This window comes from Vipera ursinii (assembly GCF_947247035.1).
Source record: "Vipera ursinii genome assembly, chromosome: 1".
Classification (NCBI taxonomy): domain Eukaryota; kingdom Metazoa; phylum Chordata; class Lepidosauria; order Squamata; family Viperidae; genus Vipera; species Vipera ursinii.
The window spans coordinates 197594641-197614160 of NC_139512.1; positions in this window are offsets into that span (position 1 = coordinate 197594641).

Here is a 19520-nt window from a genome sequence, read left to right on the forward strand (position 1 = left end):
TTTCTTGCCCCAAAGAATAAGGTCTCAAGATCTCTGGAAGGTATTAGTTTGAGACAAACATCCCTATAGTTTTTTCTTCCCTAATTTAGGCTGGATGACTGGACATCTTCTGTCAGCAGTGTTCTCATCTTGGAAGCAGAATTGGGCCAGTAGCCGTTGACTTGTTTACCACAGTTAAAAGTGCTTATAACTTATTCATTGTACTGATTCTCACATTCTTAATGAAAATTCATATCAAACTTTGTGACTAAAGCAGATTCTCATTAACTTTCCTTTTCTGCTTGATCTGGAAAAAATCAGCAAAATCCTGACTAAATGAAACTCTAGAATTTCCTCTCCTAATTTGATTTCCTTCCAAAATTTCAACCACAGAGTTAAAAGAGATCCTGGTGGGGAATCACTGAATTCTTTCATTGACTCTTCCATGAGAAAGGAAATGTGTGTGTGTGTGTGTGTGTGTGTGTACTTTTTAAAGAAAATGTAAAAGAAAAAAAGAAAAAGAAGTAATAACAAAGTGGTGCTTAAGATAGGAGCAGGTCTCCTAATTATTTTGTGTCTTCAATATTTTTCCTGAGGATCACTAGGGAGGAGGCTAGCCATATCTCCATCAGAACATTCAAAAACATTGGTGATGCCACAGAAAAGCAGAGAAATGCTGTCTAGACTTGACTTTCATCAACTCTCCCAAGGGTGAGTATTGGACTTAGTGACAACCCCATGCTAGGTTTTGTAACAAGCGGTGTTCTGATGCATCTTTCCAGTCAACCTTCCTATCAAATTGCCATTTAATTCAGAGATATTTCTATAATGTTGTAAGTGTGGAAGACTTTATATACTTGCAATAGAACATTTAATCCCACTTATTGTAGGCAAAGGGATAAAGCCTAAGATAAATCACAAAATTGTTAAAAATCCCAAGTTTCAATAAATGCTTGCCGAACGTCAGATAAGGCCCTGGAATTGAGAGACAGCTGTATATAATGTCACTAGCCTTCCAACTTTATGAACTATGAACAATATTAAGACTTTTGAAATTTAGTGGATGCTTGGGTTTCTAATCTACACTGGTTCAAGTAGACTTAGACCATACATGTTGGCTATGTAGCTGTTGGTGAAGTATTATCAAATGAATTTCAGCAGAACAACCCTTTTAATTGTGAGGATAAAGCAGTATTCACTTTGTCAGTAGTGATCCCAAGGTTTCAGAACCCAAGAATAACCTTAACAGCCCAATGTATCTCATTAGACCGTTAGCCCCTGACCTCACAAACTTTGGAACGATTCTACTTACAGGCTTTGTATGCCTACAAAAGGTGTCCAACATGTGGCCATCTTGCTTGGCAGTTTTAGACAAGGGGAGTAAAAGAGCAGCATGAGTCTCCTCCAGGAAGCAGACTTTCACGTTTGCCATGAGATCTGCTTGAGTGCGAATTCGTGCAATGTTGACATGTAGCATTAAGGAATGCATCTTTAATCTCACTGCAATAACCAGAATGAAGCCAGTGCTGCTGGCACATTTTAATGGGTGATTCCCTCCAAAAGCGGCCCCTGCTTGAAATTCTGCCTGGAGTCTAAATTAAAGTCAAAGCCCTAGTCAGTTAACTGGGCTATAACATATGAAGAATTGATTTTCTTATTTACAGCTGTCAGGCTTGCTACAAAGAATGAGTTTTAATTCTGGGGATGTTATTAAACTCCTTGCTTAACCGGCAGAAAAATGGAACTGCTGGAGGAGCAAGCGTGGAACTGCTGTCGGATTGAATGACACCTGTCAGAGTATGATGAATGACCCTCCCTGCCCCACAATCCCATTCTCTGTCAGTCAGGGGAGGACCATTAATCTTCATCGAGGACCTGTCACGTTAGGCAACCAGGATGCCAAAAACTCCTCCTCCCTTTCGCCTCCAAGACACATGTAGCAATATGATGCTCTCATTGCCGGCACGATGCCATATTTGCATAATCTTGCATGACTTTCTTCCCCCCAGAACTTCCTCCTACAATCCCACCCTCTTCCTCTGCCAAAGCCAGTGTGGGAGAGATGTGATTAGACAGATGGAGTATGGGCCAGGCTGCCAGCTACCAAACCCCCTACAGTGCTTGATGAGGAGCAGACCATCTATACAAACCAATCAAAAAGCTGGCAGTTCAATTACAGAGTAATAAAGGGACATTCATCATTCAATTAGGCACCTGTCATGGCTCCACAAAAGGGAAAACTTCTAACCTGAGACTCCAGGGAAAAGAAGCTACAACCAACAAGCCGAGGGACAAATGAAGGGAGAGAAAAAAAAATAATATTAAAGGGGGAGCAAGAACAGGAAGGCAAGAGAAAAGACTAAGTTGATTATTAACCAGAAACCCCCCCTCTCCCCTTCCTCCCAAAATAGAGTAAAATAAAGGAAGCTTGCAGCAAAAATCAAAAGTTTACCTTATATAGATGACAAAACTAGTCCTTAATCCCTCGTCTTGGCAGGATATGTGTTTATCAATGTATTCATTACCACCTAACCCAGCATTGAAGGTATCCCTTGTAATTGGCACAAAAGGAGGAAAAATGGCATGTCAAATGCTAGTAATGATAACAGTAACAAAAGGCAAGCAATTCACATGTTGACAATTTCCTCACTCTTGTTGGGCAGGGAGAGGAAAAACACAATTGAATTATGATATATTTTAAAAATGGTCAAGGCATAGATAACATTGCAACGTAAGTCCATCAAGTGGCAAAAACACCAAACACAGGAAAAAATTAGACAGCAAAAAAATGTTGATGCCTCATCAAAGATCCACTTATTAGTAGAGTCCTATCACAGAGTCAGAAAGCCTTCAGGTACCAGTAAGTGTGAGCTTGCCACCAACAGCTACACACCTTATTTTCCTTTTTTCCCTAGCTTCAAGTTCTCTCAATATTACAAAACATATCAATGTACATATGATAGTCAAGTGAGTTGAACATAAGAGGAATGCAGTGTAGGACATCTTCTTAAGCTGGTGCTGGAATTTGCTTTAATTTGTTGTAGTTGCACCTGATAATCAAGATGCTGATTTGCTTCAGAAAATATATAAATATATATAGGTATTCCAATAGCAAAGTTATTGGAAGTTATAGATATTTTCAATATCTATATTTGTACACTCTATTATTTGTCACTGTTCACCGCCCTGGGTCCTTAGGGAGAAGGGCGGTATATAAATCAAATAAATAAATAAATAAATAAATAAATAAATAAATAAATAAATAAATAAATAAATAAATAAATAAATAAATAATAAATAAAGTTAATAGGAAAAAAATCTAATTGGTCTTCCAGATACTACAGGTAATCCTCAAGTTACCAGCATTCACTTAACACTCATTCAAAGTTACGTGATTAGCGCCCCCTAGTGCTTACGAGCAAGTCCCAAAGTTACGAATATTGCAACAACATGGCAGTCGTTCGCCCTTACGAGTGACGGCAGTGATTCTGCAAAATTTACCCTGGTTATTCACTCCCCACTCCTGCCCCAGGTCTTCCTAGGCACCAGGCCTTCACTACTCACCCTGCAAAGATCTAGATCCTTCGCTTTCTTGGCTGATCCAGGCCTTCGGTGTATTTGCAGAGAATGGAGGCCTAAAGTAACACAAGATCATGTGAGATCAGTGGGGTGAGATCTCACGCTACTGATCTCACGTGATCTCATGGTACTTTAGGCCTCTGTTCTCTGCAACAGAGAACAGAACCAAAACTGGGGGATGCTTCCATGTGTCTCCATAGGCTGGATCAGGGCTCCCAAGGCCTTTTCCAGGCTGCTGTGGCCCAGATCTAAGGACAGGGAACGTTTCTGACTCCCCCCCCAGCCCAATCTGGGCTCTGAAGGTGTTTTCCAGGCCCGATCAGGCCATGGAGGGGGTGCTACCGAAGCGTTCCCCAGCCTCAGATCTGGGCTACAGGAGTCTGGAAAAGGCCTCGGGAGCCCAGATTGGGCTATAGAAGGGGTGTGGAAGTGTTCCCCAGCCTCAAATCTGGGTTGCAGCAGTCTGGAGAAGGCCTCTGGAGCCTGGATCGGGCCATGAGGGAGCACAGAAGTGTTCTGTGGCCTCAAATCCAGGGCGACAGTGGCCTGGAAAAGGCCTCTGGTGTCCAGATCAGGTTGTGGGGGTGGCTGCAGAAGCTTCCCTCTACCTCAGATCTCGGTGGCAGCAGAAACCATGGCAGAGAGGAGACAGATCTTTTCCAAGTGAGTCTGGCATGGCAGGAAGGGAGGGGAAGCATGTGGTATTTTAGTGGGTCGGGAAGGCCTTGGGGGCCTATTCCATCACTAGGTCCTCCATGTCCTTCCCCACCCTGAGATACCTCACGTTCAATTTACATGCTGCGTGCATTTTAACAAGCAAGGGAGTGATCTTGTTTGAGGTACGAGATTCACTCTACAAATTTACGAGTGGAATGGGCAGGCTCCATTACACTCATAACTCGAGGACTACCTGTATAAGAATAATTCAGTCAGTTCGTATTCACTTTAATTATCCTATGCAAGGTAGACTACACTAGGCTAGATTGTACAGGAACTAAACTGAGCTCCTGATACACAAAGAAATGTTTCTTACTAAACATGATGTTAGAAATGTGATTTTTAAAAAAATAATCTACAGAGTCAAATAGACCAGTGCCCTAGATACTATATTTTCAGATACTTTTTTTGGATCATAACCCATTCATATACACACATTTGCAAATACATACATACATAAGCTAATTAAATAAATTTAAAAGAAAACTATTGCAGGGCAATGTATAGATTTATTTATTTATACTCATGCACTCGTGACCTCCCGGTTAGACTACTGCAATGCCCTCTACATGGGGCTGCCCTTGAGGACCACCCGAAGGATTCAACTGGTGCAAAATTCAGCCGTGCAAGTTTTGATGGGAGCTTCCTGATACTCCCGTGTAACACCTCTTCTCCGTGAGCTACATTGGCTTCTGGTTGCCCTTCGGGTGAGATTCAAGGTGCTGGTAATGACCTATAAAGCCCTAAATGGCTTGGGTCCAGACTATCTAAGGGAACACCTGCTGCCGGCATCATCTTCCCATTGTCCTGTGTGCCCGCACAGGGAGGGTCTTCTCAGGGTACCACTGGTTAATGAATGCCGGTGGGTTATTCCCAGGGGAAGGGTGTTCTCTGTGGGTGCGCCTGCCCTATGGAACCAAATACCCACGGAACTTAGGACTGCCCCCGACCTTCGCTCATTTCACCGGGATCTGAAAACTTGACTCTTTGATCTGTTTGGTCCAGACTGTGGGGTTGTTAATTTAACTGGGTTTTAGATTTACTCTTGGGGCTTGAATTTAATTTGTTTTAATTGATTTTAATTTTTGTATTTCATGGTTTTAACTGCCCTGTAAACCGCCCTGAGTCCTACGGGAATAGGGCGATATACAAATTCAATAAAATAAATAAATAAATAAATAAATAAATAAATAAATAAATAAATAAATAAATAAATAATCTATGCAAGCTTAGATAATATGTTTCTTCAGTTAAATTCTACATGGATTCTTAAACTATTAGCATTTCTGTATTTCCTAACTAACTAGATGCCAAACAATTTAACCAAATAACATTTAATGCAAAAGCTCTTTCTGTTGATTCTTTTTTTTTTTGTAATAACATTCTAATGTTGTTGTTGTTGTTAGCTGTGAAGTTGTGTCTGACCCATCACAACCCTATGGACAACGTTCCTCCAGGCCTTCCTGTCCTCTACCATCTTCTGGAGTCCATTTAAGCTCACGCCTACTGCTTCAGTGACTCCATCCAGCCTCCTCATTCTCTGTCATCCCCTTCTTCTCTTGCCCTCAATCTTTCCCAGCATTAGGCTCTTCTCCAGTGAGTCCTTCCTTCTCATTAGGTGGCCAAAGTATTTGAGTTTTAGCTTCAGGATCTGGCCTTCTAAAGAGAAGTCAGGGTTGATCTCCTCTAGGACTGACTGATTTGATCGCCTTGCAGTCCAAGGGACTCGCAGGAGTCTTCTCCCGCACCATAGTTCAAAGGCTTCAATTCTTTGGTGCTCAGCCTTTTTTATGGTCCAACTTTCACTGCCATACATTGCAACTGGGAAGACCATAGCCTTGACTATATGCACTTTTGTTGACATGGTGATGTCTCTACTTTTCAGTGTGCTGTCTAGATTTGTCATGGCTTTCCTCCCGAGGAGCAAGTGTCTTTTAATTTCATGGATAAAGTCCCCATCTGCAGTGATCTTGGAGCCCAGGAAAATAAAATCTGTCACTACCTCCATTTCTTCCCAATCTATTTGCCAGGAATTGAGAGGGCCGGATGCCATGATCTTGGTTTTCTTAATGTTAAGTTTCAACCCAACTTTTGCACTCTCCTTCTTCACCCGCAACAAGAGGCTCTTTAGTTCTTCTTCACTTTCTGCCATTAGAGTGGTATCATCTGCATATCTTAGGTCAGAGGTCTTCAAACTCGGCCCTTTTAGGACTCATGGACTTCAACTCCCAGAATTCCTCAGCCAGGCACACAGGCTGAGGAATTCTGGGAGTTGAAGTCCATGACTCATAAAAGGGCCGAGTTTGAAGACCCCTGTCTTAGGTTGTTGATATTTCTTCCGGCAATCTTAATTCCAGCTTTTGATTCATCTATCCCTGCCTTTCTCATGATGTGCTCTGCATATAAGTTAAATAGGCAAGGTGACAGTATACAGCCTTGCCGGACTCCTTTCCCAATTTTGAACCAATCAGTGGTTCCGTGTCCAGTTCTCACTGTTGCTTCTTGGCCCACATATAGGTTTCTCAAGAGACAAATAAGATGGTCTGGTACGCCCATCTCTTTAAAAACATGCCACAGTTTGTTATGATCCACACAATCAAAGGCTTTAGCATAGTCAATTAAGCAGAAGTAGATGTTTTTCTGGAACTCTTTAGCTTTTTCCATGATCCAGCGTATGTTGGCAATTTGATGTCTAGTTCCTCTGCCTCTTCAAAATCCTGCATGTACTTCTGGTAGTTCTTGATCCACATACTGCTGGAGTCTAGCTTGTAGGATTTTAAGCATAACATTACTAGCAGGAGAAATGAGTGCAATGGTGCGATAGTTTGAACATTCTTTGGCACTACCTTTCTTTGGAATTAGAATGTAAACTGATCTTTTCCAATCCTGTGGCCACTGTTGAGTTTTCCAAATTTGCTGGCAAATTGAGTGTAGCACTTTTACTGCATCGTCTTTTAAGATTTTGAATAGCTCATCTGGAATACTGTCAACTCCACTAGCTTTGTTGTTGCTCAGCTTTTCTAAGGCCCACTTCACTTCACATTCTAGGATGTCTGGCTTGAGGTCAGTGACCACCTCACTGTGATTATCAGGGTCGTTAAGCTCATTCTTGTATAGTTCTTCTGTATAATTTTGCCACCTCTTCTTAATCTCTTCTGCCTCTGTTAGGTCCCTGCCATTTTGGTCCTTTATCATGCCCATTTTAGCATTAAATGTTCCCTTCATCTCTCCAATTTTCTTGAAAAGATCTCTGGTCCTCCCTATTCTATTGTTTTCTTCTATTTCTTTGCACTGTTCATTTAAGAAGGCATTCTTATCTCTTCTAGCTATTCTCTGGAATTCTGCATTCAATTGGGCATATCTTTCTTTTTCTCCCTTGCCTTTCGCTTCCTTCCTTTCCTCAGCTATTTGCAAAGCTTCCTCAGACAGCTATTTTGCTTTCTTGCATTTCTTTTTCTTTGGGATGGTTTTGGTTGCTACTTGTCCTACAATGTTGTGAACCTCCGTCCATAGTTCTTCAGGCACTCTGTCTATCAGATCTAATTCCTTAAATCTATTTGTCACCTCTACTGTATATTCAACAGGGATATGATTTAATTCATACCTGAGTGGCCTAGTGCTTTTCCCTACTTTCTTCAGTTTAAGCCTAAACTTTGCAAGGAGAAGCTCATGGTCTGAGCCACAGTCAGCTCCTGGTCTTGTTTTTACTGACTGTATAGAGCTTCTCCATCTTTGGCTGCATAGCACATAGTCAATCTGATTTCTGTGTTGACCGTCTGGTGATGTCCATGTGTAGAGCCGTCTCTTGGGTTGTTGGAAAAGAGTGTTTGCTATGACCATCGTATTCTCTTGACAAAATTCTATCAGCCTGTGCCCTGCTTCATTTTGTACTCCAAGGCCAAACTTGCCTGTTATTCCGGTTATCTTTTGGCTTCCTACTTTAGCATTCCAATCCCCCATGATGATAAGGACATCATTTTTGGGTGTTAGTTCTATAAGGTGCTGTAGGGCTTCATAGAACTGGTCAATTTCATCCTCTTCAGCACCGGTGGTTGGGGCATAGAGTTGGACTACTGTGATATTGAATGGTGTGACTTGGATTGCTAGCAGAGAAACGCAGGCTGGGGCACAACATACTCATCATCCCAGAGCTCCATTCTGGGCTGCAGAGGCCTTTCCTGAACGCCTCTGCTGGTGAAACGGAGGCTGGGGGCAAAATGTGCAGTGGCAAGCAGCTGCAGAAGTGGTTAGGTGGCAGACACACAGGCTCCTTTGTGGAGGCAAGTCAGTGGAAAAGACATCCCCTGAAAATAAGACTTAATGTCTCTTTTGGAGCCAAAATAATAATAATACAAGACCGGGTCTTATTTTTGTAGAAACACAGTAAGGGGATTTTATTGGTAGATTCAGATCCAATCAAAAGAAAGCATAATATGCTTACTGAAGTGGAGAAGCACAATCCACAGAATGTCTTTGGACTTGTTCAAAACTGGCAGCTGTTTACATTTCCAGCTGAATACTGTTATACTTAACTGAGATTACAGGAACCAACCAAGGGAATTTTGGAGAGCATTGGACTCAGTCTACAACGTATCCTTCTCAGCCTGTAGCATCTTTAGACCTCTCCTCCATTCATTCTTTTATGCATAACAATTATGGATACTCTAGAGAGATTATGGAATGGGATCTTTTCTACTTTATCCCACTTTGTAACAGCATTTCCTGAGCTTGTGCTATTCCTACAACAGAATAATACAAAGGGTGATATCATTCAAGATCCCTATCAAAGGATTTCTCTCTCTCTCTGTCTCTCTCTCTCTCTCTGTCTCTCTGTCTCTCTCTCTCTCTTTCTCTCTCTCTCTCTCTGTGTCTGTCTGTGTGTCTCTGTGTGTGTCTGTGTATAGCTGTCTATAGTTTCTTTTATCTTGTTGTGACAGCCACCACGGCCACCATTTTGTGAGAATGCTTATGCCACACACTCAGAATTTCCTGGCTTCAAAAAGGATGGGGACACCTGAGGATTCTGACATTAGGCTAAATCACTTGGTTTAGCACCAGTACTTTCCAGCATCAGGTCTGTCATAAACTGCAGCCATAACCTGTGTACCTTGAGGACATTTCCTATGCTGAGAGTCTGCTGAAAAAACAAGGAGAGAGGGCGTATGACAATGTTATCACGTAAAAGCTGTGGCTTACAAATCTGTTGCATGTGTCAGGATGAGAGTTGATAGTGGAGGTGTTTGTGTGATAAGGATCCTGGGAGCAGGACTCATTTTAGTATCATTGCAGATTATTGCTCAATCTGCTGGTGTGCTCTATCTGAAAAATAATTGGGTGTTTGCCCCCATGGGAATTCTCAAATGAAATTAGGCCATAGATATCATAAGGAATGTTAAGAATGTCAGTAGCAGAATCAAAAGGTGGTTTTCTTGATCAATCCTGGGGAAAATTCAATTGCCATTTCTGCCTATATCTTATATGAGTGTTATCTAACTGATAATGAGGACTAGTTACATAACCAAATTTAAGAGCTCCTGCAGCTATTTGAGGGCTGTTTATTCTTGATCTACTTGTTTGTAAGTCCCAGTTAAGAGGAATAGAATGGTTGTGTTTCAAAAATGCCCAGATTCAATTTCTTTCTGTGGGTTATTCATTTTTTAAGAATGCCGTGAATTACTTGTTACCAATCTGAATTAGTAAGTTTACAGTCCTACAAATCACATTCAGTTATCAATTACTACCATGGAAAGCATAATTCTATGCTCTATTACTCTAATTGAAATGAAAGTAATGAGAGGGGGTTTATAGTGGGCATGATAAAACTTGGGAAATCTATTTCTAAATTGGGCATTTCCTTTCTCTTCTCTTATTCAAGCCAGAACTGTTTGTATAGCTGACAGAGATCCCAGAATATGATTATACAGTTTTCTCTTCTTTTAAGGTGAGGGTGGGGGAAACTTTGGTGGGGGAGAGATGGGAAACATTTGGATTTTGGGAGCATGTGATACAGCCCCTTGTAAAATAGTCAGGGAATTTAGAAGGCACCAAAAGAAATTTTTACAACAGTATTGCTCAAACTTGGCTACTTGATATGGACTTCAACTCTCAGAATTCCTCAGCCAGCTGATCTAGAAGCATGCTGGTATCTCTAGGCACTATGCACTTGATTCCTTCTTTAAGGTTTGCAGATTCAGCTTCTGGAAGAAGAGGAAAGTGTTTGCTTCTCTAATATGTATCTCTCCTAATTTCCTTAACAGATCATAGCCATTGGAAGAAGTGGATTTTCACCAATTTGGTGTAATCTCTCTCTCTCTCTGTCTCTCTGTCTCTCTGTCTCTCTGTCTCTCTGTCTCTCTCTCTCTCTCTATATATATATATATATATATATAGATAGATAGATAGATAGATAGATAGATAGATAGATATAGATATAGATATAGATATAGATATAGATATAGATATAGATATAGATATAGATATAGATATAGATATAGATATAGATATAGATATAGATATAGATATAGATATAGATAGATATGTAGATGACACCTTCGTAATCTGGCCACACGGCAAAGAAAAACTGGATGACTTCCTCACACACCTCAATAGCCTACACCCCAAAATACAATTCACCATGGAAACAGAAGCTAACAATCAACTTCCCTTCCTTGATGTCTTAGTCTACAAGAAATCCAACGGCTCCCTAGGACACACTATCTACCATAAAAAAACACACACAAACCGCTATCTGAACGCACTCTCACACCACCACCCAGCACAGATCAACTCCGTACCCAAGACACTCATCTCCAGAACAAAACACCTAGCTGACGAACAACACCAAAAAACCGAACTACACACTCTCACTAATGTACTAACAGCCAATGGATTCCAAAGAAATACGATTACCAACTTAATCCGAAGAGAGACACCCACAAAAACCCAAGACAGAGAACAAGAAAATGGCAAAGCCCTCCTCCCATACTTAAAAGGGACCACAGACAGAATCAGCAAGGTCCTCCAAAAACACAACATCAAAACAGCATTCTACACAGACAGAAAAATATCCACCATCCTAAGAAACCCCAAGGACATAATTGGCTTAGAAAACCAAGGAGTATACGAAATCCCATGCACCACCTGCCCCACCACATACATTGGACAGACCAACAGAAGAATAAGTGCACGCATTGAAGAGCACAAAAACTCACTCAGAAAAGGAGAACAAACTTCATCCCTGGTCCAACACTTTGAAGCCACGGGACATGAAATTGATTTTAAAAAAACCAAAACTATCGCCAAAATTGAACATTTTAACAACAGAATAATCAGAGAAGCCATTGAGATAGAAAAACGCCCCCACAGCATAAACAAACGAGATGATACCTCTCACCTACCAACCATTTGGAAACCCTCCTTGATTGACAGACGAGTCCAAACCACCAAGAATGATAGACCCAAACTCATGATAACACCACATGACATCACCACCACACAACCATTCAAAAAGCAAATCCGAACCCACAATGATAACGAGGCACAACCACAAAACAGAAACCTAACTACAGCTGCAACATCAGCCACTTTAAATCCCTCCAAACCACACAATAAGCAAACTGACACCCACTATAAAAACATGGCAACACCACAAACACGAAGCTGAACAAAAGCAGCACAACTCACCAGCTCAGGTCTAAGGCTGGCAGCTGAGACCAGCCCATCCACTCAAAACACACACCCACCCAATCAGAACACACCCACCATTCAAAACACACTCCCACCCAATCAGAACACACTTACTCCCCCACCCAATCAGAGCACACCTCCACCCACAGAACACACCCCCTCTGGCAGTTTAAAAAAGAGGAACAAACAGCCACATGCTTCTCCCAGAAGAAGGAAGCAGAAGCCACCAGCCTGATGATGACGGATGGGATTCCGTCGAAACGTCGCCCCTACACCTTTAGTTCTACGCGGGGAAAAACCCCTGGAACCTCTCACCATGTACAATAAAACAAAAAATAACAAGCCAGATCAAACATCCCACAGAATCACTCACAGCTGATAAACATGAAACTTGCCTTCATTCAAACACACCAAATGACCGTGCAAAACAAGACAGACACACACAACCACACACCAGAAATGTTTTGAGATCTGGTAAACCAATTCACACAACAGAGCTGATTTTGCGGCAACTGGGTAAGGAAGCACGAGGGGGGCCGAATCACTTACATGTCCCACGAGGACATCTGCTTTCTTCCACAGCAGAATCAGACCCGCGGCGACCACACATGAGGGAACAAGATGACCTCCTTGACTCTACTTCGAGCGAAGAACTTTCCAACCAGTGCATGACTGCATGCAGCGCGACCTACACGCAAAACAGCTGATACGCACCAAACAGCTGATAGACACAACTTTTGAAAATCAACCAGAGACTGGCTTTTACAGCAAAGCTGGAACCACTGTGTTTATACATGACCGAGCTTGTCATGAGTATGTCACACCCACATTCCACAATTTAACCATTATTACCATATAAGTGTATGTACTGACTCCCTTATCATTCAGCCCTTGCTCTGATGATGTCAACAGCTTGTTGACGAAAGCTCAGCAATAAAGAAGAATTTTTTCTTATGTCCCAGAGTTCATGGTTTTTATTTTTACTGATTTCAAATGTCTACACCTGGGATTCCAGTTTTTAAATTTATTATATATTGTATATAATTTATTTATTTATATATATATATATATATATATATATATATATATATATATATATATATATATATATATATATATATATATATATATATATATATATATATATATATATGGGGTGCAGTGGCTCAGTGGGTTAAGATGCTGAGCTTGTCATATGGTCGGCAGTTTGGCGGGTTGAATCCCGAGTGCCACGTAACAGAATGAGTGCCTGTTACTCATCCCAGCTTCTGCCAACCTAGCAGTTCGAAAGCACGGAAAAAATGCAAGTAGAAAAATAGGGACCACTACGGTGGGAAGGTAACAGAGTTCCGTGCGCTTTTGGCATCTAGTCATGCCGGCCACATGACCACACAGACGTCCTTGGACAAGCGCTGGCTCTTCGGCTTTGAAACGGAGATGAGCACCGGCCCCTAGAGTCAGAAACGACTAGCATGCATGTGCGGGGGAACCTTTACCTTTACCTTTTAATATATATATTATATAATATATATATTAAAAGGAAAAGGTAAAATACTATATATTGTATTGTAGAATGCATTTGGAGGTATTGTCCCTAAGCCATTCCTGTGTTGTCTTAGCTGTGTGCTTAGGATCGTTGTCATGTTGGAAAATGAACCTTTGGCCCAGTCTGAGGTGCTGAACACTGTGGAATAGATTTTCAATCCCTGTTGCTGAACAACACCCCCACAGCACCACCATGCTTCACTGTTGGAATGGTATTGGGCAGGTGATGGGGGGGGTGCCTGGCTTCCTCCAGACATAATGTTTAGAATTGAGGCCAAACAGTTCAATCTTGGTTTCATCAGACCAGAGAGTTTCTCACAGTCTGAGGGTTCTTCAGGTGTTTTTATTTTGCAAATTCCAAGCAGGCTTTCATATTTTTTTGCACTGAGGAAAGGCTTCGATCTAGCCACTCTGCCATGAAGCCCAGATGGGTGGAAGGCTGCAGTGATGGTTGTCTTTCTGGAACTCTGTCCCATCTCCACACAGGATCTCTGGAACTCAGTCAGAGCAACCATCAGGTTCTTGGTCACCTCTCTTACTATGGCCCTTCTCTCCTGATTGCTCAATTTGACTGGGTGGCCCACTCTTGGAAGAGTCCTGGTTGTGCCAAACTTCTTCCATTTGAGAATTATGGAGGCCACTGTGCTCTTAGGAACATTCAGTGCAGCAGAAATTTTATTGTAGCCATCCCCAGATCTGTGTCTTGAAATAATCCTGTCTCTGAGCTCATTTGACCTCATGGCTTTTGTTCTGTTATATATGTTGTTGTCAGCTGTGAGGCCTTCAATAGAGAGGTGTGTGCCTTTCCAAATCATGTCCAATCATTTAATTTACCACAGGTTGACTCCAATCATGTCAGCAATGATCAAGAGAAATAGGAAAAATCAGAGCTAAATTTCAAGTGTAATTGCAAAGGGTCTGAATACTTAATCAATGTGATGTTTTTATTTTTAATAAATGTACTAAAGTTAATAAATTTCTAAAATTCTGTTTTCACTTTGCCTTTATGAGTAGTGAGTGAGGATTAATGAGAAAATAAATTAATTTTAACAACTGTAGAATCTGGCTGCAGCATAACAAAATTGACAAAAGTGAAGGGGGTCCGAATACTTTCTGAATGCATTGTATATTGCATTGTGGCTTTTAAATTATTGGGAACCAGCTGGAGACATGCAGTGTATGGCCATCAAAAGACTACAAAATAAATATATAAATAATACAAACCAATCTAGGTCCTGTAACTAGACTTTGAGATCTGAAGATAACTCAAATTTCAGAATCCCTTACCTCGAAATAATGCCAGTATTTTGATTGAGAGATGTAGACAGACATCAGCGATTCTTTGATATTAATTCTTGGTTCTTTCCACATATGAATAAAAGCCAAAATCTTTTAGAATAGATACATTTCCAAAAGGAATGCTGCTGAAACTATGTAAATATGTGAAATGTGTTGGGTGTTGTTTTTTTTAAAAAAACAAAACAAATAATCTATGCTGGAGAAAAATAGAAACACAATAAGTGATGAGCAATGTTAGTAGATAAATAATTGATGAAGCAGTGGCCTACATTAATATTATCCCATCATCAGAACTTCAAACCTTAGGCTGTGACAATTTAAGATCTAAACTATAATTCTTTCCATCTAGGATCCTTTGGAGTCTTTCTTTCTTTCTCTTTCTTTCTTTCTTTCTTTCTTTCTTTCTTTCTTTCTTTCTTTTTTCTTTTCTTTCTCTTTTTTCAATTCTCCTCCCACTAATCACAAGTCCCTAACTGTGACAGCAAGCCTTAGTAAATAATATATCAAGATAAATGATAATTGTTCTGCTTTAAATGTCTCCTAATGAGCACCATAAATTAAAAATTAATATTGCAAAGACTGTATGAATAGCATCAGTGCTATAAACTGAGCAGCAGGGATCAAGAATGCAAATGAAAGTGAACCGCCTCCCTCATCTTCTCTCTCACGGTGACTGAAAAATCCTAGCGCCAGCAAATTGTTCAGCATTAGAGCTAATAAACAAATTTAATGTAGTTGTATAACAAGCCATTCTTCCTTATATTTTATTCCAGGTTTGGCAGATTTTAGTTGTTTTATAGCCCCTCTACCATTATTGTTTCTCTCATTAGGAACAATGGATTAATTTTAAATTAGAACATTGTCTTGAGTCCAAAATTAGGAAAAAAAACCAACAACCCAAAACACAATTCATGTTGCTTTTTGAAATAATCAGAAAGACATGTTAAAACTTTTTCCAGCCTTTATTGACCTACTCATCCATTTTAGCAGAACAAGTAGCTCAACACAGATTTTTTTCCCCTGAATGTAGATTCATTGCACTAGTGTCAGTGTGGTTTGAGGGGAAAAAATGTGTGGTTAGGCCACAACTTACAGTTCCAAAGGTTTGCTGTAAAATAGAGTAGTGATTCATTCTTGGTCAAATACTTCCAAACCTTCTGACTGGATACCTCCACAGTTGGCAGGGCTGTGTGCTTTGTCCTGCTGTGAGCAGGTACATGTTTTGCCCTGCTACCTGTGTAGACCAGCTAGACAACTCCCATATGGGCAAGAACTGAACTTGCTTTCACTTGCTTCATCTTAATCCCCTGGGTTGTATAGTGCATTGTATCTACTTCTCCAGCTACAATTCTGTCTTAATGTGCTAAGCATCAAACAAAATGGGTGATGGATACAAACTTGGTATACAGAACTAGATATACCTTAACAGACCCCAGGAAAAGTAAGAGATAGAATCAGTGCTTTTTTTGTAAAAGAAAAAGTTGGCGGAACTCACACATGTCATACAACCCGCCTTGCCTACCCTACAAGGTTCCATCCAAAAAAGGTGCTGGAACTCAGTTCTGAGCGTTCTATGAGAAAAAAAGCCCTGTATAGAATCATAGTAAGTATTAACAGAAAGAAAAGGCTGGGGAGATTCAGAGTCTGATAATGAGAAGGCCCAGGCCCAGACCCAGACTACAATGAAGACTGATCATTTTCTCTTGTTGGGGTTAAAAAAAATGGAGGTTACCACTTTTCCATTAATATTAGCAGATACATATGTTCCAGCAAGATACCTCTATGCATAGATATCAACCATGGTTCTTAGAAAAGGATGAGTGTATCAAATAACTCTGAAGAAGATATTCGAGAACATATTCTATTTAACAGTGGTGCTATTTCTGGGTTAACAAATTTAATAGTGATATAGAAAATCACTTATTGTGGAAACTTAGATGTCCAGGAACAAACGTACAGTGTTTCATAACTCGATAGGATTGTCCAATTTAAAGGTAACTATTTTCTAATAGATACTTTTGGGACTTTGGGAATTCAGATATATTTTCAGGATTGTCTTTGGGGTAGGGGGTTGAGGAAAAGTGGAGTGCTTTTTGTTTGGTTTTTGTCTTGGGAAAGTTTTGCAAAGGCATACGTCATCCTACTTTGGTAGAATAGGATGAATCTATTATTACCTGAAACAGTTAAGAAAATGAAGTTCTCTTCATGAAGTTAGGTGAGTGAACTGGATGTTCCAAGAATCAGAAAAAGTATTAATGGCACAAAATAATTAAGAAATGTGATGCAATCTTTAGACTAGTTAATATCATGGCACATTCTTGGAAAAATAGCTTGAGATTTGCACTTCAACTATTACTTTATTTCCTCTTTGATCTTTTTCCCCCCTTGTGTTTTCCTTTAGTCATCAGTGTTTTCTTTTAAATTATTGTTTGTTTTCTTTTAGATTCAACATTGGAGTGTAGCTGGAATAAATTAAATGTAACAAAACACTACTCATAAAATAAGTAACAACAAAGAAACCTCGGGCTAATAAAACAGGATATCTTCTATTACAGCTTGACTGTTGGTGACTTTTGAAGGAATACAGATATTTGCAGTTTTCAAAAATGTAAAGCAATTTACTCTTTCTTCAGGAGGGAATTCTTATAAGATTGTTAAGATTGTTACAAAGTCAGGTACCACAAAACATACCCAGCAGTTTTAAACTGGTTGTACATGGGCTGCATCTAAAGAGAAAAGCTCTAATATTGTGCTTAATATACAGTAAGTGTAGCACATCATCTACAGACAGTGGCAAATAAAATCGGGGGGGGGGGGGAATTGAACAAATCAGAGTATTTCTTACTTATTTCAGCTTTTGTGTCTTGTCTGAATGCATACAATATCACCTTAGATTCCCAATGCCTATCAATTAGCTTTCTACTAGAGAGTAACAACATTCTAGGACATTGTCCTTATATAGCCTTATATTTCTCCCATGTTTCATGCTTTCATTAATATTGAACAATCGATCATCACCCAAAACTACAAGCTGTGTTTTGCCCTCTGCAAACTAGCAGACCCCCTTTTTCTACCCACCAAACGCTTTGCATTATCATCCCTTGAATCTGTTCTGCTTTATAATAGAGGCACCTGCTAACTAGGAAATGAGCAGAGACAACTACCTTGTTTCGCATAGGCCTTGGAACATCTGTCGCATGGTAACAACTTCCAGGCACAGCTGACCTGTAACAAACCCTAACCTGTGACCTAGAGGTGAAAGAGTCTGTATCCAATTACCAGTCCCTGGAGTGGCCAGGCAATTCCCAGATGACTGGATTTCTAATACAAAATACTAAAACGTTGCCTTGCCTTTTAAACCTCTTATAACTGCTAGGTATGTCCATAAAATAAGTCCTATTAAAATAGCAAATGGCATTACATCGTCATTTCAGGGTAAAAAACAACAACACATACACACACAAACCATTTTATCAAAAACACATTTTAATGTATTTCTTTACACACTCATTTTTCTATGGCTATGCCAGAAAAGGAGGTTATAAATTGAATATTCTTAGCTTTTTTATTCAACCTCAAACAAGATACAGGGATATACTACTTCGAAAGGAAAGGAAAGGAAAGGAAAGGAAAGGAAAGAAGAGAGAGAGAGAGAAAGAGAGAGAGAGAAAGAAAGAAAGAAAGAAAGAAAGAAAGAAAGAAAGAAAGAAAGAAAGAAAGAAAGAAAGAAAGAAAAGATGCTGCATGATTATCATCATCACCTGGTTTAAAAAATTCCTATAGATTATTATTGTTGTTCATAAACATTGCTTTAAGAAGAAAGGAAGTTCTAGGCCTAAGGCGATTTATTTAACTTTAACAGAGGTTAGGTCTCCAACATTTGGGATGGAAAAATCAGGATCATCAGAAGAGGGAGCAAAGAGTTAGAGCTTTCTGTGTATTAGCTGCCATGTTATCCTTGTTACACTTTTTGCAACCCAGGCACAACACCTCCAACTGAGATATTGTATGAATCTAGTCAATGCAATTTGCAGAATAGTATGCTATTCACTATAGGCTATTACCCAACCCTGATTAAACAATCCATGACTTGGTAAAATACATGTGCGAATTAATACATATAAAGAAGAAAGAAAACCATATATCTCCTTGAGATCCTAAAGCACAATAAAGCAAATAGATAATATATTTTTAATAGTAGTACCACAGCTGCTATCTGTCCTTTTTAGCCTTTTTCTGAAATCTTTGTGACAAAGTTACTGAGTTACTGTACTATTCCAGATAGAAAACAAAACACAACTATGCTAGTATAAAGCAATACTCTTATTTGTATTGAAGGATTAGCATCATGCTTATATTGCATATTCCTACCTGCCCACCCTAATTTCTATGGATTGAATACATTTTTAAAAATCAAAGTCGAAGAGCAAATTATTACCATCTTTCTCCATGATAAGAAAGTAGTAGGATTTACTTCTGAGCAAACATGCATAAAATCATTCTTATAGTACCCTTGTAAGTACATATACAAGGGACTCAGTTCCAATGGATTAAATGAAGCAGTCCTTTGTTTAGCCTTTTTTACAGGGAATTAAGAAACAATCCCTTCCTTAATATGCAACATTTTCCTATGATTGTGCATAGGATCAAGGTAACAAAAATGCCCATTTTATAGAAGAGGACCTCCAAGGTCCCTTCCAACTCTTTTATTCTGT